At 31.8% G+C, this 26,978-nt stretch overlaps 1 protein-coding gene across 1 annotated transcript in view; it reads right to left on the bottom strand.

The window, feature by feature from the left end:
* Positions 1 to 26,978, bottom strand: part of LOC143062713 (uncharacterized) — a 56,292-nt gene that overhangs the window by 6,784 nt on the left and 22,530 nt on the right. The window contains exon 2 of the mRNA XM_076234471.1: positions 26,700 to 26,735. The gene's annotated coding sequence lies outside the window, so the exon portion shown is untranslated. The remainder of the gene's footprint in view (positions 1 to 26,699; positions 26,736 to 26,978) is intronic.

The raw sequence follows: 26,978 nt of genomic DNA, 5'->3' as shown, positions 1-26,978 counted from the left end.
TATGTCCAGGATTATATAACGCCCCACGTAAACATAGACTATTGGACCTAAACGGAGCCCAACTTTTAAATAAGAACTCCACATCAAATCAACCGCTTTCTATATCAACAGGATACAGTTAGATAACTTGGATTTGTTTCTTTTAAATTAGAAAATTGGATTTCGATTAAACTTTGGTGTTTTGAGTTTTAACTATTTCAACATAGAAATTCATTTAAATTTAGAAAATAAGTCAGAATTTTTAAATGGTGAGTTTGTAAAAATCTAACTATAATACTTGACAGGAAAGGGCTTGATTCAGTGATCAAAGAAATTTTTTAAAAGTTTTCCTTTATACGTAAATAGTCCTTTTTAAATGAATTTCGACTTATGCATTAAAATGACAGATTTTACCCTGTCACAATGAAATTAAACTTTGTTTGATGTTTCGTTTAACGAAATTAAAAAAGTTTAATTTGAAAAATGTAATAAATCCTCTTTTTGATACGGTAACTTTTGTTTTCATTTATTTCTATAAGTTTTATGCATGGATATAAATCATATATTTTCCAAGAATATATGTCGATTAATTTGCACAAATTGTTAATATATCTTTGTCTCGCTGCTAAACAATTATATTTAAAATATTTAAAAGAATCTTTCGTTATAGTGCATTATAACTAAAAACAATTCAACGAAGTGAATTTGTTCTGTCAATTTAGCAATTACACGAAAAACCCATAAATAATTTTACAATTTCATCCTCTCATTGAAAACATTTTCTCAGCAAGGCTCCATAGAGTGTAACAAAAGTCTATAGTACCACTGGGACTATACTTAGACTAAAAACTTGTATACAAGAACTTTCAATCTATGGAAATGTGTTTCGGCTGCGGAAATGTCTCATATTCAAATTAAAATCAACTGACCGATGACTAAGGATCACTAAGACGAACAATAGACGTATACATTTTACAACCATTTCATAATTTCATCATAACCATAAAAATATACGCTTCCAAGAAAATAAAGATGAGACTCAACTTCTTCCTCCAAGATAATTTTTAGCATGTAAACTCGAAACAAATTTAGTTCGACGTTTTACCTATATAGTTTGTGCCACTGTATAAAATGATTTGTTATGGGTTATCTTTTAAGACTTTTAAGACCTAATGCTTTTATTTTCGTTTGTATCTAATAGTATTGCTTGTTACCGATTAAGCATGGTTCATTTATGCTGCACGGGTGTTTATTCTAAACAAGAATGTGTCCCCAGTACACGAATGCCCCACTCCCTCTATCATTTTCTATGTTCAGTGGACCGTGAAATTGGGGTAAACCCTCTAATTTGGCATTAAAATTAAAAAGATCATATCATAGGGAACGTGTATACTAAGTTTGAAGTCGATTGGACTTCAACTTCATCAAAAAGTACCTTGACCAAAAACTTTAACCTGAAGCGGGACAGACGGACGAACAAACGGACGAACGGACGCACAGACCAGAAAATATAATGCCCCTCTACTATCGTAGGTGGGGCATAAAAATTCAGCCGTCATATTTGGCTGCTTTACGATTGCTGCGTATTGACATTAAGAGAAATTCCTAACGGGTTAAGGGGGCTGTATTATTTCAGTTCCATATGTTTACCGGTTTTAACGGGTTAAGGGGGCTGTATTATTTCAGTTCCATATGTTTACCGGTTTTAACGGGTTAAGGGGGCTGTATTATTTCAGTTCCATATGTTTACCGGTTTTAACGGGTTAAGGGGGCTGTATTATTTCAGTTCCATATGTTTACCGGTTTTAACGGTTTTGTATTAAGATCATTGTTATTACAATTATGGGTTTGGTGTTCTTTGATACTTGAATAATGTTCAATATGTTCTGTTTTTATCTCTCAGCATTGGTTCCCATTTCATACGCTCTAATTGATTGTACTTTCCCAACTATCGTCACACTTTAAAGCAAATGTATACGTTTTACTTAAAAGGTTTTACAAGTAACCTTTGAAATATATATTTTTAAGTTAGAAGATCAGTCCTAAAATAAAAATTTGTCCCTATTTCATATTGTCTAATTGGATTATTTCCACAACCACATTAACATTTACAATCCAAAGTATACGTCTTATCAAAAAAGATTTTATAACCTATATATTTAAAGTTAAATTGCGCAGCTAAATAATCAGTCCTAAAATAAAAATTGACCCGTATTTTATATGCCCTAATTGGCTTTTCTTACACAACCACTGTAACACTTTAAGTCTAATATATACTTTTTGTAACCTAAAATAATTTGCTTGCCTTTGAAGTATATTTTTTAAGTAAAAGTGCAAAGCTTATATGAGCAGTACTGAAATAAAATGAGTATACCTATAATTTGTGTGCTTCATTACATACAAAGATTTCAAAAAGATACACGGATATATACAAATATATTTCTCCGAATAAAACAAATTCATTTAAATATATAATTTTGACTTTATTATTAGGTTAAATAACAATGACCGACACGGCCCAATAAAAATATTAATAAATTTTACATTAGTATGTACTTTAAGAAGTCAGTTGAGTCGGTTAATTTATTCTTATCAGCATACAAACTAAAGTGACAATACAACATTTTAAAATAATGCTTATTGCAAAAAAACCCAAAACGCAAAAAAATCAATTAAGAAAGAGGCCCCTTTTATTGAAGATTTCAACAGTAAAACGTGTTGCAGTTGAATTAAATTACACCAATTGATTTTTGTAAAACTAAGAATAATATTTTTATAATATTTAATATCAGAACATTGACCTAAGACCTAATGCCTGCATCCCTTAAAGTTGCAAAATGTATACATAAGCGAATCTATATTATATAAACATTTGCATTCTTCATTAACATACTAACATAGCATTTTAAAATGTTCTTTAAAATAAGTGAATATGCATGTACATATTGATCATGAGTCGTAGTACGTTAAACATACATTTTCGGGTTTACAAAAGCTCCTCTGAGTATATTACTCCACGGGAAACATATATTAACATAGATATTCAAAGTTTTAAAATATTAACTTATTAAAAGGGACAAACTTTACAACATGAAACTCAGTTTTCTATGTCTTCGATGCCAAACTTTGGTCGGGCATTGGTGTGTTTTACGTCCAGCGGCAAATATCCCATGCATATTCAGGTCAAATGATAAATTATTAAATAAACCAGACATTTTTGTACACTGTATATGCTCTCTAAATTCTTATGATCAGGTTTAACCCGGATTAAAAGTTTTCTAAGAACAATCACTTAAGCATTGGGGGTGGGGGGGGGGGGGGGGGGTTGATTGATAGACGAAACATATTGCTTAAAAACAAACCGCCTTAGGATCCCTTGGTTTCAAGTTGTTTTTTTAAATTTACACGAGGCATCGGATTTAACAAGGTTGAGTTCAATATCGCAGCAGCCACGTAGCGGCTACATAGCTGCTATCAATATCTGTGTAACAACTAGTCTATAGCTAAACGTTCAATAGTCAAAATCTCCGTAGCACTGCGTAGCTGCTACGATATTGAACGCAGTCCTGGTCATTGCTTCAGATGAACACACGCACCAAAGCGAAACTGACACCACTTTTAAGCATGGTTTTTACTATCGTATGGAAAAGTCCAGATTACCATAACTCTATATTACAGTCAACACTGTCACACTTCGGGAAGAAATTGGAACCAAATCGAAGGATTTCAAATTTGTTCAGCCGTATACAAACCTCACAACACCAATCTTCAATATATATAAATTAAAAGAAATGTTGGTATATATGTCAATGAGACAGCATCGCAAACACACAATAAAACAGACTATCCCTTGAAACCATTTCCGAGTATGGTCTTGAGGACTTGAGGAACGATAATAGTCCGTCGGAAGGGGACGATAAATGGCTGACCCGTGTTGTGTTAAGAGTGAGCAATATCTCTTCCACGTAAAAGACACCCATGTAGATTTCGAAAAAGAGCAGACCAAAGCCGCTACAAGGCAGTACTCGCACAAGCAAATTGGAGAGGGATTAATATAAGTTGCAATAACTTGTTTCCCAATCCCCTGTAAATAAATATTTATAAACTACTGCAAAAGTTCTAGGGGCTACCTTGTGTTCTCGCTATTGACATTTTAAAAAGGCTCCATTTAATTGTGGCTATTTTCACTTTCTTATTACTTAAACCATTCTCGAATGTGCCGATCTGCGAAATAACACATTTAAGTATACAACCTTATTTCTTCAGGGATAAGTTTCTGAATGTACATCGAGTCAGTGTAGTTTAACACACCACCACGTTTTCCAAAAGAAATCGTTCATGCAAAAATTTAATCTGCTAAATTACACCAGTATTTAATCAAATTAAAGATATCGCAAAGCATGTTACAAGACTGTATTTAACACAAAATAGATGATTTGTAGCTATTATCTGTCTGTGTCGATACATGAAGGTTACAAAGCAGTTCTAATCTTTCTTACAAATATTCAATTCTACTTAATTGTAAAGATTGATTAATTAATTGTTGGTTGCTTAACGTCCAGTGGCAACTATTCCATGCATGATCAGGAAAAGAACAAACAAATAATGTATATACATGTAATATGTATAGGTCTTGGAATAAAGAAAGACCTGGATGAAGGGAGGGTAATTTGAAAAGTCACCGGAAAATGAGAATATTCGGATTGAGCCGAAATGTAGCCTTTTAATACTAGTAGGCCACCTACGAATACATAATAGAGTCGTTGCAGAGGGCGTGGCACGAAATATCAAATTTAACGTCGTGTTCTGTCTGAATTTGGCTGTGCATTCAAAGAATCCGTACAATCAACAAAAACTTAAAAACTCTAAACATCTCACGGAACTAATACGGCACAGAAAAAGGGGAATTCGCTATTTTAAAATTAAATCATCTCTCTTTAAACAGTTTAAGTAGGTGCTTTATGCCAAGTATATATATATTTGACTGTGTTCTACGAATCTGTGATTTCGATTTTAAAGCAGGATAGAAAGGATGATTATACACAAATCAATGTTTTTAATAGTCATACGTAAATTATACTTAAATTATTCAGTACTCAAAGGTTAATATTCTAAATGCAGTAAACAAAACAAATACAAATTGTTTAAATTAAAGGTATCATGTACAATCTATTTCAGCTGATATCTGTGATTCCTATCTATCCAAAAACAAATAAAATGGTAGTTTGATTTTTTGCTAAACATTTGAAATTTCTGCTTTTATAGTAGAAAGTACACAAATATATCCGAATGGCTTCTGTATGCAAACAGATTGTTTAATTGTGTTTTCTATTTAATCCTTTATCAAAATAGCAATAAAGTTTTCTCTTTTTCAAAGTCGAATGCTTGTTTTCATCGAACAAATTAAAAAAATATACGAATCGCAAATCATGTCGCATTTTTGAACCGTAAAAGCGCATGGCGATTTAGACAAGGTTTTTGATATACGTGTGTGTAGCTTTTGATTCAATGAACTTTGAGTAGGAAATTGCCAATCAAATGAAAATCCAAATTATATCATAGCGTTTGTATACCTTACGATCGATTTCACCTTTTGTTAATTGCTGTAAGGTATTACTGTCAAATTTGCATATTTTCTTTGTAACTTAGTCTTTTGTCCAAAGATAAAAGACAAAATACGTTTTACAGGAAGAACTAAACTCGCAACAATAAAACCGTTTTCTTGTCGGAAAGCATACCAGTGGCATTCAAAGTGATTAAATATAAATTAGCGACAGTAATTACCAAAATTCAAAAAAATAATTTGAGGAAATTCTCAAACACGATTGAAGAATTAATCAAAGTGGATACCTAACTAAAATAATATTCGTGCTTTTTCTCATGCACTTTAATTTTACATATAGATGGAAGGCATCTGATTGAGGACACTCCTTAATGTGATTTTTGTCCTTGTGATGTTATAAAAAAATGTCGGCATACTTTTTCGAAAAGTACAGACTGAGCCACATACATTGTCAACCTTTTTGTTTTTTGTTAAAAAGGATGGTGTTTACATATTTCGTCCATCTTGAAATCAATCGCCGTCAGGAAAGTGTTTGCAAACATGCACTTGACAACTTCAGAAGCAAGGATATGATTAATTTGAAAACAATTAGTCTTTTTAAAATATGCTCACTGCAGTAGCTTTTCTCTAGAGGATGAGCGTCTAAGTCTTGCTTTGATTTCATAATAGATTTACTTCTGCTACCATTTCCGCATACAGACTTGAAACGTGTCGAAAGTTTAACCCCTTATTACGATTGGAAGGTGCAAATGAAAAAAAAACGTCAGTTTCTTTTTTACAAACTCTATATTCAAAGCCTTCTATAATATATGCAGAAATCAAGTTCCTATAGAATCTATGAAAAACTTACAAAATAAAATCTACTTGACGACAACAAAAGGTTCTTTAATACTTTGTGTGGAACTGAAGGGACGCTCGTCAAAGTTGGAATATGTTACAAAGTCGTAAATCATGTTTGACATTTTCTGGAAAATGTGGCTCTTCACGATAATAGACACAAGACAGTTTCGGACAATAGTGTATGACATCATAACGGTTACCGTGTATAATTTCTGAATTTGATCAATTCTCTACGGTTTTTCTAAATTTCATCTTGAGAGATTGGCAGATTTGATAGTTTTATGACGTGCTCATGTTGGCATTATTTCACGATCTGACAGCGAGGCTTCTCAAAGGTACATCTTTAGATTTGTTGGGTATGCGCAGAAGTTTCATAAGGAATCGAAAACATGACAACTTAGTATAAGTTCACAACCCTTGAAGATTTTTTGTCAGTATCTTCGTTAACGACGTTGTAAGAGACCATGTGTTTTACTGGTGTCAATGGATGCACTTCGTCATTAACACGTGGGACATATTCCAATCTCACACTTTAGCCATGCACTTTCAAATTATAAATCCAACAGAATGTTGATCGCTGCATTTAAGCAAATGAAAGATATTTTATGCATGTAAAGAACAACATTCTTAACCAAAGCTTAACTTTGGAAATCAAATTATAAATTTCAGATTTAAATTAATTAAGCTTAGTTGACAATATTCGTAGTTGCAAACTTTTACGAAATCTGAACTTTACCAACACTTTTGTCTTTTTGCACGGAAATATGTAAAATTGTCAGAAAAATGTTTAAAGTATATCATATGAGATAAATTTTACCCAATGGGTGAACTAATGCAGGTGCGTGTTCATGTGTATCTCCTAATAAAAAATAACATTTTTTTTCATAAAACGTATGATACTACTAGTATACATACAACTTAACCCAGATATCAGAAGAAGTATATACATGTACTATATATAAAGTGCCTACAAAATCAACCTAACAATGTTAGAGTAGATCTGATTCATAATAGTTGTATGTATGTGTATATGTATTTATCATGTATATGATATATAATAAAATGTTTGTCAATAAAAACCTAGATTGCTGCTCTTTAAGGAATAAAATACTAAGTATTCCAAGATTTCACGTGTTCATTTAGTAACTCAACAACATAATTTTACTGAATAAGTAAACGATGTTAAAGTAATTTGGTGGCATCCTCTGAAGCTTAATTGAAAAATAATATTATTTGGCTCTTTATTATCCCTTTCCCTCTTTTTATGGCACAAAATTAAAATTTAGATGATAAGACATACGATATAATGAAAAGGACCGAGATAAACCGAAATAGATGATAACAAGACATTATACGTCAAAATGAAAAGGACCGAGACAGATCGAATAAGCGGAAACCCGAGTTCAGTTTTGTGAGAAATATGTGTTTTCCTCATCCGAATGGGTTAAAAGTTTTCAGTTGTGATATTACAAAGATAGTCACAGGGTTTTACCCTAAACAAAATCCAAATTATCAAAGAAAACCAAAGCTTTGCCTCTGATAAGTAGTGACTGTTTTTGTAATCATTGGACTCAGATGGTTTAAGTTTGTTTTTGCTTTATGCTTTTTGTTACTATCCAAACTTGAAAAAGTATACAGAAAAAACACTTCAAACTCTTAGCGCTATCTGCTAAGCTGGTATTTCTTTAACTCGTTTCATGGCTACTGCGCGTAACGTCAATTTTGATATCATGCTATTCTTTTGGCTATATCAAAGACGGTACCATGCTGTTGCAGGCACTCTTTTTCAATCTGGAAATATGTCATTTATGAAATATAACGTTACATTGTAATCTTTAAAGTATGTTTTTCTGAGTATCTACTGATTTTTAAGCTTACAGAAACATCTGACTGTAATGCGAATGCCGTCAGTTTGACAAATTGAATCTTACGAACGTAAAGCAAAATCATAGATGAAATTTACAGCGTTTTCAAATTAGCAGACATATAACTGTATTTCAAGAGCCTCGATATGACAGGGGGTCATTTCTACACTTTGCGTTCTTCTTTTAACGTTGTTATCCACTTCATTAAGGTAATTATGCGATAATCTGAAGTATTTGTAACTATAAATAGAACCAGAAGGTTTATTGACATAATGTACTTTTACTAAGAAGAGCCTAGATCGTTTTTATTTTGTACAAACCTACAATTTTCACTTAAAATTTGATTTTTTTTCTACAGACTTAATAGCTTTATTAAGAGTTCACGTCAAATGGTCTTTCGAAAAATATTTCTTCAAAATTTCATCTTTATTTTTTTCTTTACTTTTTTTGGGGGGGGGAGGAAAGGGGGGTAGTCAATTAAATATATAAATGATGTTCTGTAATTTTAAATGAAACAATTATATTGATGTTTTGAACCTTTAGCTGTTGAAAACATTAAAAAGTTTGTTAGGTTAATGACTCATTTAAAGTCGACAAGACAAATTATAAAATATAAAGTTATTATTTTTTTTCGGCAATATTTGTTCCATATTAAGTTCAGATTTTTACACAATTTTCACATCCGTGTCTTTGAACCAATCACCCAAATGGGACATAGTTCCTTTTTCGTCTTCAGTTCGAAAATAAAATGTTTTATTCATTGAAAATTAAAATTGAATCTCAATCACAAATATATAGATATAGGCGTTGACCCTGGAGAACCAGAAATCATAAATAATTTTGTTTTATTATATTTGCGTGCCTTTTTATTTATTAAATATTGCATGAAGCTACATGATTTTTATATGATAGTCGGTTAAAGTACTCATCTCTGTTCATGTTTCACTATTTTTGTATACATGTATGCTGACTTTAAATAAAATTTACTTACTTACTATTCAACACCAATGATATCATAGTTATTGAGAATATTTACAAACATCTTAATTCTTTGCGTTATTCGTTTTTTAGTGCTATTCAAAACGACTTTTTGCAGTTTTAACATATTTCTAATATCTCAAAATAAAAATGTTGAAAAACAATCATATGACATAAAAAAAAAAAGAATTAAAACTTCCAAGAAGTCTCAAAATATTTTTAAAACAATTCTTAGATACAAAAACCAAGAAATAAAACTTCCAAGATGCCTCAAAGTACTTTTGTTTTAACAATTCTAAGTTAAAAAAACAAGAAATAAAACTTCCAAAACTTAATAATTCCGGTTCAGCTAAGGACAAAGCTTTGCCAAACAGTGACGTTAATAAGACAGCTCTGTAGAGACAATTTGTGTGTCGCATGTCCTAAGACAGCTGAATCCGTTCGGTAACAGCATTTAAAGCATATACAAGTCTCGGTTTTTATAAGATGAAAAAGCCATCCATCATTGCCTTGCTTCAATAGTAGATCTGAGACAATGAAGTTACACTGACAACTGCTACTTTCTACAATAAAGATACTGTCGGCTAATTATGACAAATAGGCAAATGATATAGGGACGTGCTGAAGAAAATCATAGCTCTCTTTGTCCAGTTGTTTTGAGGTCTGTAAATAGTGTTCACAAATTAAGTTTCTTAATCTGAACTCCATATTGGATTAGGGTATTATATGACAAAGGGAAAGACTCAAGAATCTGCTTTTTTGATTTGATAAGGTATTGAAAATTTGTGATGTGAAAAATGAAGATAAATGGAGTCTTTTTAAATCAAATATTGATTGGTGATTTAGTTAATGAATTAAATAAAGTCTAACTTTTGTGGGGGTTATGTCTGACACGTTGATACTGAAAAACAGAAAAAAAATCTGGAAGATCGGGCATTGTATCGTATTATTGTTGACGTGCAGGGTTCACAATGAATTGTTTGTCAACTAATTTTGAAAAATAAGATGCAATTTGCTGATATGAATTTTTCGTAATTGTGAATATCAGGAACGCGTTTTCAGTACCCTCACCATGGTTCTATATATCATTAAATAAATTTAATGGACCTCATTTCTCAATTTCTGCCTTACAATCTTGTCATATTAAATTGTAATATTAGTGTGCGTTGCTTTTTCATCTTTAAAAAAAAACAATTATATTTTTTTAAGAAAGTAATAAAATAATTTTTATTTGACAAAATTAACATTTTCCTTTTGACTTTATTTTCTAATCCTCTTCAGATCTGTTTAAAAAAAATAGAAAAAAAAATTAACAGAAATTTATTTTAGGATAATATCTTGTATTAAAAGTACAGACAACTGTATATTTTTGAACAGTAATAAGATCACGGACATGGTATCTGCCTCAACACCTCCTAACCAAAATAATCTCACATATTTTAATGAATATCAAGATATCATCTTTAACGGATCAAATAATTGCCATATTAATGTCATTTTTTAACCCGTCAAAATGTTGTAGTCATCTGTAAGATACATTAATTCAGATTACAATAAATAATATAGTTTTGAGGAAAATACATCTACGTTTCAAATGCATTAGAAAACGAAATTAAGGGCAATTTTATGTGAAAATATCAAAAGTTTAATCGAGAACTTGTTTGGAACGGGTTGTATCATTTGTTATTTACAATTTACGATTTCTATTTGGGGCGTATACTCGCAACATTTTCCCATAGTGAATTATTCAATGGAATTAAATGGTGAATATTTTGATACTTCAGAATAAAGTCAAGCATAATAAATGTTCCCGTACGGTACAAACTTTTCCTTCTCATCCTTTTAATCATTTTAAAATTCGATAAATGCACCCAACAGCTCCTTTAACAATACGTTTACATTTGAAAATAGAAACCGTTTTTGTTGCGATTTACGATCTCCTAAATCAAATTTATTGGTATCCAACCAACAAAAATTTACTAGTCTACAAAAGAGCAGTTAAATGAATATTTCTACTTAAATCGTAATAAAATAACACTTTACATGAAAGCATGTGCGAACTGAAACGATATAAAGCTTTCCCTGTCTGATTTATTATCCCATGAATTAAAACGCATCTGCAACATTCGGGGTGCATTCCTCATCGATGATTTAAAAGACCCGGATGGAAAGAAGCAAAAGGCACGTGGGGACTGTGATTTATGATTTTTCGCTTGAAAACGCTTGTTTTATGGGAAAGTTAATTGACAATAAAATCCAATCCGATTTAGTATAGTAAGCAGTGATGATATAAAGTATCAGACAACCTGTTTGTACAATATATAAAAGTAAAGAGTCGGAACAAAGATGTCATGTTATTAAAGCAAATTACATATTGATTTAAGATTAGTTTCAGAAAGTAGATTATAGCACACTGCTTGGGAGTAAGACACCATTGAGGACTAAAGGTCAAAACCACGTGTTACGGTGGTCTTTGTAGCAATGTATCAAAAACAGAAAGTGTCAAGTATGTGTTTTACCTCTTTATAATGGCTGTATTGTATGCACCAGGTTTGTTTTCTACCTCTCTGACTACATGAATAGAGCTATTCTATAATGCAACTCCGCCATTGCCAGTAAAATAATATATACCACTGATATGTTTATACGCAGGCAAAAGCAGCAGTCTGTACTATTGAACAGATGCTCAGCTCCTTTCATACAAATATATGAATTTTTAATTTTAGAGTAAAATCGATTTAAAATAGTGTCACAGGTTTTTGATGTTTTAGAGATCGCATTCATTCTTATCTATGCGAGACTTTTAAAAGTACAAATGTTGTGAAACAATGCGGCTGCTTACCGCATACGTAAATGTATACATCATTCTTAAAAGCCAGTACATTTCAATAAAATTAAATCTGGGACATTGAATTAATAAATTAACTAAGTATAAAGCCTAAACATTTCTTTATTTATTTATTGGTGTTTTATGGCACTTTCTCTGACATAATTTTGGGAGTAAACTATCAGTGATGCGTAAATTCGATAATAATTTTCGAAGGTAAAACAAATGTTATATGTGTCTGCAGATGTATTTTTTTTTGAAGTGTCAAAAATATTTTAAACTTTTTACATACTTTACTTGCTCAACTTTTGACCAGATGCACATCAAGCAATTTTGACAGCCTTTATGCTAACTATAATATAATTAACGACAGCTAAGGAAATATTGAGAAGTTCAGCATGCACAATATTAAAATTGGGTCTGTTCTTACTCGCTGCCAAAGTTCTTTGACCCGTTTAGTACGTCAACATAAATATACTTCACCCATCAAGCTGTATACCTGGTTCGTTACTAAAACTTATTTTTTACCTTGGAAAGATATCCGAATTTTGTAAATTACTCTGTCAGTTCTCGTCTTGATCAGTTTCATGTCATTCTAAATGTCAGTTTCACTTCTTCCGGTTTAGTTTACAGAAATCTATTGGTATACTAATCGTGAATGAAAAGACATCAGTTTGTATTCCTTGGATTATCGTTGCTATAAAACAGCCACATTTAAAAAAAAATGCTCATTATTATCTGAAACTTGTACACCAAAAGGTTAATTTGAAGATTTTTCATCTATCTTGTATGCATCTTTGCGGAAGCAGTGTTTAAAACGATATTTCTCCACGTGTAATTATCATCTTTAAACTCATTTGTTAAAAAATCCTTCGTTGTGGATTTATCATAAGTTTTGACAGAGCAAATTGAGCGCCTTTCTCATCAAACGAAACGAAAAACTTCACAGAAATGATGAATATTTCACACTATGAGAATAATGTTTATCTTCAAAAACTCAAACGTTAATACAAGTGTTTAGTTGTATTAAAAGTACAACATTCCATCAGTGGGAAATTGCATTCAACCATAACGGTTAAAAATTGCACAAAAGAAATCGCCAAGTCTGTTTCCCAGCTGAAATTTATCAAGCTGTTTTAAGAATAGGAGTGGTATATTTCAGATGGTATATTCATGATCATGTTGAAGTTTATAACATCCAGAAATTAAATAAAAAATGAATAAGAAATATGAAACCTTGATTCTGTTTGATACCTTTTATCTCAAGCTTTTGTTGTCAACAAGTGGGATGACAGGGACAAAGGGGAATAACTCAATATCATATTTTAATTTTCTTTGAGACAATTGAAATTTCAAAAGTGGTTTTTCTTTTATTGTTTAATTTACATCAGAGGCAATACAATACCGTAAAATTAAAATTGAGAATGGAAATGGGGAATGTGTCAATAGAATATATGCTCCGCATTGCTTCGTTATCGAATTCAGTTAACAATAAACGAAATACAGATAGAACAAACAGCAACCAGCGCCAACCACTGAATGTCAGGCTCCCCTTCCCCTGGAATAAAATACTATGAGCCCTGATAAAAAATACTATGAGAGACATTAAAAGTCGTGATTTAGATTAATGCTATGACTATGAAAGTCAAAGAGTCGTGGCACCTAACAATGTCCCAGAGACAGATGTGCTTTAGTTAGTCTTCCTCAAGGCACTAGTTTTTAGAAGGTTAGGAATTACAGAGTTGCCCATACGTCCTGATTTTGGACGGGCACATCACTGAAAGAATGTGACGAGTTAAACATGTTTATGGGAGCACCAAACTCACCTCACCTGCATTTGCCAATGATGTTATATTTATACAGGGTGTAAAACCAGGTTGGAAATGCCCAGACTCATAAAATCGACACGAGGACTGTATGTTGTTATTCATATCCAACTATCTCCGTCATCACGTGACTTTTACACTTCTGTTGTATATCATTAATGGCCGATAGATTATCAATGAAAGTGAACGGGGTACATAGATAAAACGGTCATAACTTTTTTGTTTTAAAGTATATTTTTCCTTCCAACCCCGCGTTTTACAGTTTATAAATTTTTACAATTAAATATGTTTTAAGTTTCAGTTCAGAAATATGATTTCGTGCTTCGAAATAAGTTTGAAAATTGAGGTGACATAGCCACACAGCCTCCGTTGACATCTTCGTTAAAACTCGACAAAATTGCAATGGGACCTTTTTGTAAAATCAATTTTCTCAATTAATTTATTGTTACTTATATCCTTCCAACCTCTAAAAAGATCGACAACATATTTAGTTAAAGTAAATGGCAAACCATATCAGTTCAGGTATTAAACTTTTTGCTTCGAAATTTGTTTGAAAAGTTCATATTTTGGCAGTCTTCAGCAATATTTTCAAAATGGCGGACACTGTTGAAGGTTCATAACGACACGACATGCCGGTATTCATTTAGTTATAAATCAAAAAGTAATATTTCAAATATTTATCAAAGTGTGTCTTTTTGTACTTAAGAAATTTCTTTTTTCACATGTTCTTCAATATATTTATTAGAAACAGTCTCTCACACTAAAAATAAAGATTTACATGCACCGACCATGCAGTTTAGAACATTGATAGCGTGGGGCGACATGGACATATATATTTTTGAAGATTTGTACGATGAAAATCGTAAAATTGTTAGATGCATGTCTTTTCAATAATTGTCTTACCTTAATGCAGCATATATTTAAACACTATTTCCCTCTGTGAAAGTGGATACATGCTATTTGTTTTGATAAAATTTCGAAGTTACATATAACAAAATGGCGACCAAATAATTTCAAACGTAGAGGATGTTCGACACTTAGTTTACACATGCAAATAATTCAATAAGATTTAACTGTTTGTATTGCAATTAAATATGACACGTTATTGTAACTCGTATGATAATTAAGGATAAAGCAAGATTGTGGAGATATTAATTAAGTCATCAACGTGATCAAACAAAACAAACATGGCAACGTGACCTAATCACGATGTAAATTTTGACAAGACTTAATATATATATTAGTATTATACGATTGTTTATGAAATCATTTTATGATAATATTTTATATCAACGAAAGGAAACCACGGATGGGTTGAAACAAAGATGCAATATCTATATATATATATTTTGAAATTATTACTTGGGTAACCAGTACATTTTACATAACCATAATTAAACCAGTCACATACAGAGTTATCGAACCTAATTATGACTGGAATAGTTGCATATGTCTGCCGTTTGAATGCTCCTTTTGTATCTTTTGCATCTCTTTTAAAGTAAATGTCATATCAGCGTGACAGTCGTATATAGAATGAAATACGATACCATTTGAACAGTCAAAAGACTCTTTTCAAACTCGGAAACACAGACAACTATATGACCAAAACGAAAACCTATGAAAATACAAAGTTGAAACAACCGTTCCCAACACTTAGAATGACGTAAATAAGGTCCAAAGCAGAACTTGCAGAGTAATTTACAGTATTCGGAAATCTTTCAAAGGTCAAAAATTAAGTTTTAGCAACGAAACAAGTATGCAGCCTGATATATAAAGAATATTTAATATGGAATAACAGGAGCTGCACCATGTATTCCTGCGTTATTTAGTAGATCATTGTCTCTGCGAGTTTTATACAAGTATACAACTGCCTTTCAAAACGTGAATATACAGATGCAGTACATTGTCAGTTAAGGTAATTTTACCGGATTCATAATTTGTGACCTTCCCGTATGGTTTTGTGTTGTCTTCTAAATATAAAAAAAATCTTGTTGGTTTTCTTTTTTTAAAACAATTTCAAAACACACATATTTTAGGCAGTACTTGAACAGCTGGCGATATTTGGCATCTTAATATTAATGACCTGTCATTAAGCATAAAGAAGTGACACCTAGGACTTGAAAGAAATTTGATTCAGTGAACAGGTTTACATTTCGCAACTTTACACCATATATATATACAACTGCATTTGATCTGAAATTACACGATGTAAATATCAATATTCATGTTTCGTTTCGCGAATCACTTCACGGCCACAAATGCAGTTAGTATTTCATGGGCGGGCCATACAGAATCTAACATCTTTAATTTTTTTATGAAATCTTAAATGAAAATAACAAGTTAATCTATCAAGCTAGGATATTTATAATGAATCGAAATATTTATTTGTAATTGTCTTTAAAAAGTTCTATTGAATAGAGAAAAGAAGCAGGGAAAGTGTCAAAGAGGCAATCCATCCAAAGAGCAGAAAACAACCAAATGCCACCAATGAGTCTTCAACGAAGCCAGAAAATCCTACAACTGCTGTCGGTTTTTAGCTGACTACTAAATATCAATGTTCTAGTTCTCGCAAAATGGATGCCACACTTAACTCCGAAACATACAAATGAACCAAAATTAAAAAGAAATAATGGGTGTTTTTAGTTATGTAAATTATATGAAAAGTCAATAAACGATGAGCAATTTCTTGTGAAAACCCTTGAAAAACATGCAAAATTCGTTTTAAATTATCTGTCTCAAAGAGCCAGTGGGATCTATAAGCATTACTCTGTGTCAATCGTCTGTCTGTTATCGTCGTCCGTTAGAATTTTAAAACATCTTCTACTTTGGAACTTTAGAAAAACGCAACCAAAGCTGGCCACAATCATCCTTTGATTACTGGTATTTAGAAGGTGTCAGATGTATCCACCGGCCGACCAACATGGAGAAGATCGGAACATATGGACAATTGCAAGATATCCCTTATATTTGGTATAGCAACTGAAAATCTGTCTGGGACCAAATGTTCAGAATGTCAAGGTTTATACTACCTTCTGTCATATTGAGCATTTTGTCAGACAACTCCTTATGGTAGATATCGTCATCAAATAACAATTTTTATCAGTTTTGACGTGATTTTTTGTTAATATATTTGAACTGATAACAGATATATAGTTACTTTAAGAAAAATTCGTAAGGGTTCCACGGAACCCAGTGTCTCGCCGTCTTTTGCTGTTATTCGCAGACTCAACAAAAATGAGGAAAAACATCAATAAAAATTTCCCTCTCGATACTGTCTTTTGATTGAAAGAAGCTTCCAAGTTTGGTAAAAAATCCAGGATAGTTTATGAATCTAATAAATGTTTTATAAACTTTAACTGCAGACTGTATGTAATGTTAACTGGAAGAAAAACTAAGTCCATTTATAAGTAAAATACGGAAAAAGTGAATTTTTTTTTTTACAAAATTTACTTCTGAATAATATATCTTATGATCAGAAACAAGCTTTTGTCTAAGTTTGGTAGAAATCCAGGATAGTTTAAGAACATTATAAAAATTTAAAAAACTTAAACCACAGAGTGAATGTTTTGTTTCTGGCAAAAAAACTAAGTCCATTTATAAGTAAAATACGGAAAAGTGGAAATTTATTTTTACAAAATTTTCTTCTTGATACTATCTTATGATCGTAAACAAGCTTTTGTCCAAGTTTGGTACAAATCAAGGATAGTTTATGAAAGTTATAAAAATTTTAAAAACTTTAACCACAGGGAGTGAATGTAATGTTTCCTCGCAGAAAAACTAAGTCCATTTATAAGTAAAATACGGAAAAATGGATTTATTTTTTTACAAAATTTACTTCTGGATACTTTCTTATGATCATAAACAAGCTTCTGTCCAAATTTGGTAGAAATTCAGTATAGTTTAATAAAGTTATTAAAATTTCAAAAACTTTAACCACAGAGTGAATATTTGTGGACGCCGCCGACGCCGACGACGGAATGTAGGATCGCTTAGTCTCGCTTTTTCGACTAAAGTCGAAGGCTCGACAAAAATCAGACGCAAGACAAGATCTGCAATAAGTCTAGTTTTGAAATCAGCACAGAAGACAATAACTGAATAGGAGAAAACATTATGGAATGATCCTACAAAGAAATAGTTAAAACATGTTTGGGTAGTTCCACTGAAACAAAGACGTGAGATCCACTAGGTCATCTTAGTTGAATGTTTTTGTCTGTTTGCTTTGTTTATATTTCTGTCTGCAAAATGATACCATACCGAGGACAAACTTGACAAGATTGATGTCAATACAGAGCCAAACAATACAGCTAAAAAACAAGAACTCCTACACGTGCAAGTAATTATTCATATACTAACTTGTTGTATAAGAATAAACAGTAAAGTCATACAGACACTACCTTGCAAAACGAAACATGTTATCATATGTTTCAAACCCTTAACCAACACAAATCTGCGGCAGTATATCGACATTTCATGCATCTTATTTTCAACGACTGTTGAGTGATTGACGCAATCAAAAGGGAAAATTACACATTATATTCCAATCTATTATCTCAACATTTACATTTATAAAACAGCTGCAAATTATGATTAATAATGGTTTATTCAATGTTCAGTATCAAATGCAGAAGGATACTGGAGTCTTTTCTCTGAGAGAGTAAAGATAATATTCTTAACTCTGAAAAAAGAGCTGATATGTAAATTCCAAACACCGAAAGCATTATTAAAACACTCTAACAATCGACCTAAAAGTACTGCAAAAACGACTATCGTCGTGTTCTGCAATTCCATGGAAATAGTGAGTTAAAGCTGTCAGCGATACTGGAGTATTTTCTCGGAGAGTTAATTCTGAAAAAATGCAGATATGTAAATTCCAAACACTGGCAGCATTAATAACGCACTCTAACAATTGACCTAGAGGTATGCAAAAAAGACTATCGTAGTGTTCTTGATTTCCATGCATGGAAAAATGGCGATTTTAAATCTGTCAATGATACTAGTCTTTTCTCTGAGAGAGTTAAGATAATGTTCTTAACTCTGTTAAAACAATCAGACATTAAAATTCCAAATACCGGCATGACTAGTAAAGCACTCTAACAATTAACCTAGGAATACTACAAACACGACGTCGTGTTCTCAACGGCTCCCCATCAAAATGGCGGAGACAAACCTATCATCTCCACGATAGTCATTCGAGTCCAAATAAAAATATCCGTAGCCGCAACGTACAAATGTTTAACCCCAAAAAAAAACCATATTAACAACATTGGCCTTGGAAATGAAACAATACAAAGGCGAAGAATATGATACACAAGACTAACAGTCTGATCATACAATATCAGGAAATAAATCTGTATCCACTGAATGTGGACAGTTATCCCGTTGGTGTCTTTAAACAAACTATGTTAGTATAATAATCAGTGATTTCTAGTTTTCTTACGGCAAATGTCTGTTGTATAAAAATTATTGCCATTTAAATAGTATTTCTAACCTGTACAATGATTGCTTATTAAAAAACGTCATTTTTTTTACACAAATGGGAGACAACTCACATATTTTATGAAAATGAGAAACGTGTATGGCATCTTACATTTTTATTTTAAATCACCTTTCAAGTCTACAACTAATACTTCTGGAAAACTTTAAAATTGTTTATCAGTGAAAAATTCAAACAACATTGCTATATATCCATTTATTTCATGTATCTCAACGAATATCACTTTAGTAAATCCAATAATTTGAAATTTCGCATTTTAAGATCAGGAATTTATGTGGTGAATTCAATCCAAGCAGATCATGTAGAATCAAAATATGATGTTTCACTTCTAACATGAAGTAGAGCAATTTTACACATAAGCAACACTTAATGTCCCAATATGCATACAAAGAACAAGAAGTATTCCTCAATTTACTTTTAAATTGCGCAGTGTTCCGGTGTGTTTGATGAGACAAATTCCAGTCATTCGAATGAACCTAAATGTTTCAAATGAAACAATACATATTGTCCACTAAAGTTATGTAAAATCCGTCTTCATTTGAATACTTTCTTGTCGAGGGGTACCATAATAGATTTTAACTATTTATCCTAAAACTATTTTATAATTTCCAAAGTGAATTTCATTTGAAACATCCTTATTCCTGAACAACCGACGAAGAACTGCGGCCAAATTTAATATGTAAAGAAAATTAATACAGATATAAAGGATTAAACACAGTGTAGGAAAAAATATATCATGTTTTAGTGTTAGGAAGTTTAGTCAATTGTTCTAGACAGTTGGATAAGTCGTTTATATAGCTAAAACTGGTCATTACTTGTCCATTAAAAACCACTTAAGGCTATAAAATAATTATTTGCACACTATGATAAATTACTTTCGACTGAAAATTCTTGTAAATGAAGTTATTTTATGTTATTTTAATTTGAAATTGTAGATTAATGACCGATGAGAAGACCGTATTTTCTCAACCCTTCAGATAAGTCCGATGCATTCCGAATGATTTATAATCTGAAGAAAGACAACAATTTCAGCAAAGGTCGATACAACTCGATTTCTCGTTCATCATGTTTTCGTATGTAAATTAGACGATAATAAAAGTGGAAAATGATTACAATAAATGTGTTTAAACTCAGACTCCTAATTATATCTGTTTGCACAAGATACGATTTGTTCTTCCCGGGATTTTTTTTATAGGGGAATTGTTATTTTCGAATCTGTCAAGATGATAAATTATTATTATAAAAGGTCGTTTGTCATTTTGGAAGTCGAGTAGACTTAGAGATTCCCCATGGTTTATTTTGTTGTCGGATTTAGACGTTACTAGAGGTATAAAGTAAACTATTGCTAAAAATTTGTGATTCTTGCAAGTACTCAGTGCATATGGTGATATGTTTCTTTTAAAATACCTTTATTTCAGTCATATATGTACATTCATTTGGATTATTTTTCTGTGGCGAAAGGTAAGTTCAGTTCGTTCAAACATTTACATGAGAATAACTCGTCACTAGGACAACCGCCCCTTGGCAGTACTTTTGCTAAAAATCGCTGTTGTGGAACATTATCACTATGTATACATCATTGATGGAAAAATGGCTGCCAGGGGGAAATTGATGGAGTTTAGCAAATCAAATTTATTCCATAAATGAATGTTGAAAATTTCTAAATATTTAAATTTGGTATAGAAAAAAAAAACCAACATTATTAAGACTTCACTTGATATTTTTTCCCTAAAGAAACAGAGTATCTACCATAAATCTGCGACTGCGTACATCATCAGAATTTGATGCTACAGTTGGTATAAAATATTTAATAAGAATAAAAGAATCTGCAAATTAGTATTTACCTAATCTTTTGTGTTAATGTATCGATTTGATTTATGCATAGATAACGTAAAATTATTAGTATAAGGGGCGGATCCAGGATTTTGGAAACGGGGGGGGAGGGGGGTTGAAGTTTTGAAAGATCGACGAGAGGAGCGAGGCGAAAAATTTTTGGGACCTTTTTGGAGCTAAAAACATAAAATAAATGTAACATGCACTTTTCAAACGGTTACTGGCGTGGGGCATGTATATTTTGAAGTTGCTGTAAAGTGTAAGGGTTGGATATTTTTAATGCTGTATTCTCTCTATTAATTGTATATCATAAAATGATAGTATAAATCCAGAGCTATGGACTGATAAATTTGATGTGGGACTTGTCAATAGAAAATAGACATGGAAAATTCTCGCTGCTTTGTTGTAAGTTAAGTTATTATAACTTCACAGATTTCTTGTTGTAAACAAGCTATACGTCGGGGTATTCAATGAAATTTACAATACGGCCGGCACAAGTTAAAAAAGACAAGCAAGCAATTTCTTATCCAAATGTTTGGTTGATATGTTTCACCCAACAACATTAAGGGAAGTGAGGGGTTCCAAATCAACCAAAGGCTAAGAATGAGTCTGAAATGACAACGAATTTATGAATGACGGTCGACAAATGGAGACATAAAGGCCACACCCATCAGGCAGATTGCAGTATGGTCTTGAAAAAAGTAATTAGTATATCAGTTCGGCGAAACAGACATTCCGTTCAGACATGCAAATCCCTGCCACCAAAAAAATGCCCGTTTTTTATTCATCATGTTCATTTAATGCTAAATAATTCTGTTGGAATGTTTTGTTTCTAATAGCAAAAACAGTGGACATGATTATTGTTGTCAATCCAGATACAGCCAGAATTTTTGTTTAAGGCAAAAATCAGTTATTTTTTTTTCTCTCAAATGTCCCAGACTGTCTCCTCAAATCAATTGGTACGCCCTCTACGCCCCCCCCCCCCTATGGATCCGCCACTGCAGTCTCTTCCAAATTCTGATAATCTTCCGAAAATTAATACAATTAAATTCCTAAATATTGGCAGTGGATTAAATTATACGGAAGCCGATAAGGGCCATTCAAAAAAAAATATTTTATGTCGTAATTACGACATAGCATGTCGTAATTTCGACATAACATGTCGTTATTACGACATCGCTATGTCGTAATTTCGACATAACATGTCGTTATAACGACATCGCTATGTCGTAATTTCGACATATCATGTCGTAATAACGACATCACTATGTCGTTAAAACGACATAGCTTTGTCGTAATAACGACATCGCTATATATAAAAGAATATGTATTATGATTGCCAAGAGACTAAATGACACAGAAATTAACAACTATAGGTCATCATAATGCCCCCAATAATTAGAAAAGCCCCCGATTAGTCAGCTATAAAAGAGGGAGGAAAGATACCAAAGGGAGAGTCCCCGAAATGCTGTGTGGCAGACAGTGTTATTAATTAATTATTAGCTCCCTTGGTAAAACTCCAAATTTCATATTTAATGTATTTCATTGTTAAATAATTTACATGAAGCTTAATAAGTATATATTTGTTAATTGCATAGCTTTTGCTATTTGAATTCATTGGTTAAAGATTTTTTATTTATATTGTAAAGTTTAATATTTGCATCGTCGCAAAATCTTTGGTTACCTTCTTTGGATACCTTCAGTGAGTAACTTATATATTTTTAAAATCCCGGGTAAGTTTAATAAGTTACCTGCCGTGGAAGGGGTGTGTAGCCAGACAAGATTGATATAAACAAATAAGACGTGGAAATATATGAGGACTGACATTGCATGCTAAGCACACCATCTCCCTTTACATAAGCGCAAACTACATGGCTTCTTGTAATAAGGGTGAATTGAAGTATTGATAGCTCTAATTCTACTTTCAAATATTGGGCACGACATTCCTACAACACGACGTTACACTTTTAAAACATGCGGCGTCGAAGAGGGTTTTTGACTTAGTTTAATTTTTGCAAGTTTTATTCGTTTTTTTATATTGTTGGTTGATTCTGGTTCTGTTCGTTTTGTGATGTCATTTTATCAAAAATTACCTCGAGTTGTGGAAATCGATTTAATAATGTTTTCCCTTTAAGTTATTTCAACTAAAAATGCAGTACTGTCGCAAGTAATGTAGGAAGGAAAGATGGGACGGAAGTACATGTATACGGTTTTCCATATTTTTGTTTTATCATAGGATGTTTAACTTTCAAGGTGCATATCATCTGTCATTGTAAAATTTCTATATCTTAATTCAACCAATACAAATATATCTGACACTGCAAGTAAATCGAACATTTTTACCCTTGGTTAAATTTGAATAGAATTGTATTTTCCCTGCACATAAGTTGTCGAAATACACCCCTTCAATTACTTGAACCTTGGCTTGAGAATTATTTCCCAAGTCATCTATAGCGTTTAACTTCTGATATACATTCTAAAATACAGTAATCTACTCCTGGATCGTCCGCGAAAACGGCAAATATAATCCCGGGTTTTTATTAATTCGATGAAACGGTTTTCGTTGCTGTTTGGGATTCGTCTTTCAATTACCTCCATTTCATGCACAAGTTTATATTGACGAAAAGTTCCGGCTTCGCTAGTACAGAAATTATTTTCATCACGACCGTTATAACATGAATAGCAGGACAAATTGCGAAGTAAAACATTCCGTGAACTGGTATTAAGTCTTTTAATATTGGTGATTGCACCTTACTTAAGTGACGACTTTAAATGATCTATTTCGGATTACTTCCGTAACATAAATTTCAATTCGCATTTTACATTTAGAGGACTGTCTTGGTGTCTCCAATTTGTCTTTGCAAAAGTTGGACGAAGTTCATGTAATGGGATGTTTTCCCCATTTCCCAATTCTTTTAAATAAATCGTTAAAAGCTATAAACGATTAATAAAAATTGCAAAATTTAACCTGTGTCGAACCTATGTCCCCGGGCGGAGTCTATAGCAACATGCACTATTCTCTTTTTTCGGCAGCAATCATCAACCTCTTTTTCCAAATTTCATAACACGATTTGTTTTAATTATCATGAACATTTAATTGAAACTTTAGCACATGTAACGTCGGAAATTAGCGTCTTTAGGATTTTATACGTTTTCAGACGTTTGGACAAATTGGCTACCGTTTTGTAATGTGTGGAAGCATTTTATTCCTTTAAGACCCAAATATGTAGGTAATAAGAAAAGAATCTTGGCATTTTTTACTCTTCGTGTATCTAACTTTTGTTTTTATCAATTATAGAAAATACGCGTTAACTGCTTTGAAAAATGAAATACCAACTTGGACAAAATGACTACCGTTTGAAAAACGACTGTGTAGAGAAGATTTTATTGAATCAGAAATATTTGAACTCACATGAGGCAAATATTTGTACTTTTGTTAGATATTATTATTGTCTTACTCTTTTTATTCATTTTCTGCTATATCTACTTATAAAATTCACTTTCAGTCGTTGAGTTAATGAAAAACGTCGTTGGACATTTGTCTTATTCCAGCTTAATATGCAGCCACCGAGTCAAATGAAATTTGGCAAAATAACGGCTTTAACGGCACAGAGAACCAACACATGTCGTTGTTCCTGCCAAGAATGAAGAAGATCAGAGAATAAGAAATAGGATCACTATACATAAGAGTTAAAACAGTTTTTCATAAATGTAACGTTGGACATCCGTTTTTTTCACATAGCTTTCTTATTTTAATCCTCAAATAAACTAAATATTACTTAGTATATGATCAAGAGCTGTAAAAACATAATTTAAAACATATACTGAATTTGTTACAATATTGTTTCGTGTTTTCTAACATTTTTATTTTTATTTTGTTTTGCGGATGAAATTTCGAAGATTCTGTTTTAAATCCTAGGCGTTGTAGGAACATCGTGCCCAACGTTTGAATGTAGAAATAGAGCAACCAATACTTCAATTCAACCTTATTACAAAAAGCTTTGAAGGTTACACTTATTTGTAGGGAGATGGATAGCTTAACTTTCTCAGTAGGAATGAATGTTAGACCTCACATACACGGTCGGTATAATTACATGAGATCTATAAAATATATAAGTTTCTCACTGAATCTATTCAAAGAAGGTAACCAAAGATTTTGCGACGATGCAAATATTAAACTTTACAATATAAATAAATATCTTTAACCAATGAATTCAAATAGCAAAGTCTATGCAATTAACAAAAATGTACTTATTAAGCTTCATGTAAATTATTTAACAATGAAATACATTAAATATGAAATTTGGAGTTTTACCAAGGGAGCTAATAATTAATTAATAACACTGTCTGCCACACAGCATTTCGGGGTCTCTCCCTCTGGTATCTTTCCTCCCTCTTTTATAGCTGACTATGTGGGGCTTTTCTAATTATTGGGGGCATTATGATGACCTATAGTTGTTAATTTCTGTGTCATTTAGTCTCTTGGCAATCATAATACATATTCTTTTATATATAGCGATGTCGTTATTACGACATAGCTATGTAGTGATGTCGTTATTACGACATGATATGTCGAAATTACGACATAGCGATGTCGTTATAACGACATGTTATGTCGAAATTACGACATAGCGATGTCGTAATAACGACATGTTATGTCGAAATTACGACATGCTATGTCGTAATTACGACATAATTTTTTTTTTTGAATGGCCCTTATCGGCTTCCGTAAAATTATGTATTTTCATTTTTTTTTTAAAGTATCAGTTTCAAGATATTAAAACATATCTTTACATTTTTAGACCCGGGAGGGTCTTATATATTCTGTCTTCAACTTGTTTTGTTTATTTTAGCTGGTTTTTTTTAAAATTCAAAGTGCAGTCCATTTTTACAAATCTACGATATAAAAGCAATTAATTAAGTTCTGCCTATAAGTCAGAGAATAAATATTAAATATATTTACATACCTATTTCCTATCTTAGACAATTTGTGGGTTTTAAATGTGTGTAAAAAGTAAGTTCAAGGTTATAAGAAAAATAAACTTTCGTTTGAAGTATTCCCTCAAGTATAATTTAAAACAATAGTTTCATCAATGGTAAGTGTGATCATACTGTGTAGTATTACATAGACTTTCATTTTACTTACATGGTGTGACAGACACAAGATTTTAAGCATACTTAATTTGGTATCGGTTTAACACGACTCTTTCATTAAAAAATAAGTAGTGACTCCGATTTTATCCGAAAAAGGGAAAATAAACAAGAATTTATTGATTGACAAAAGAATTGTAAAATAAAGTTTGCATATATCATTTTATCATAAAAGTCTTGGTTATCCAAATTATATCTTTTCCGCTAAAGACGTCATCTAAATAAGACGAGGAGTTAATACTATTTTCAAAAAATAATTATAGTTACAAACAAATACAAAAATGTCACAGTAACTGTTTAAAATGTTTGGGTTTTTTTAAATGTGAATAAAAGACGTACTTACCGTAGTCTGAAAAAATGGTCTGATTTTACATGTACACTGAAAAGAAACAAGAAACCAATAAATTTATTTTGTAAAATAAATACATAATAATAGAATTTATTGCACGCTAACTTTTGGTTACTTTCTGTTGGAAATATTATATTGCTATACAATAAAATATTTTACCTATTAGCTCCTGCAATTAATTGCAAAGTTTAATTTTTTTTTTATTTCAACTAAAACTCTTTCTAAATTGTATCAGCAACATTTTATATTTTAAAGTATTTTAACATATGAATT

This window comes from Mytilus galloprovincialis, chromosome 2 (genome assembly GCF_965363235.1).
Source record: "Mytilus galloprovincialis chromosome 2, xbMytGall1.hap1.1, whole genome shotgun sequence".
NCBI lineage: Eukaryota > Metazoa > Mollusca > Bivalvia > Mytilida > Mytilidae > Mytilus > Mytilus galloprovincialis.
The sequence above is the reverse complement of the archived record's forward strand: the minus strand, read 5'-3'. Positions and strand labels throughout refer to the sequence as shown.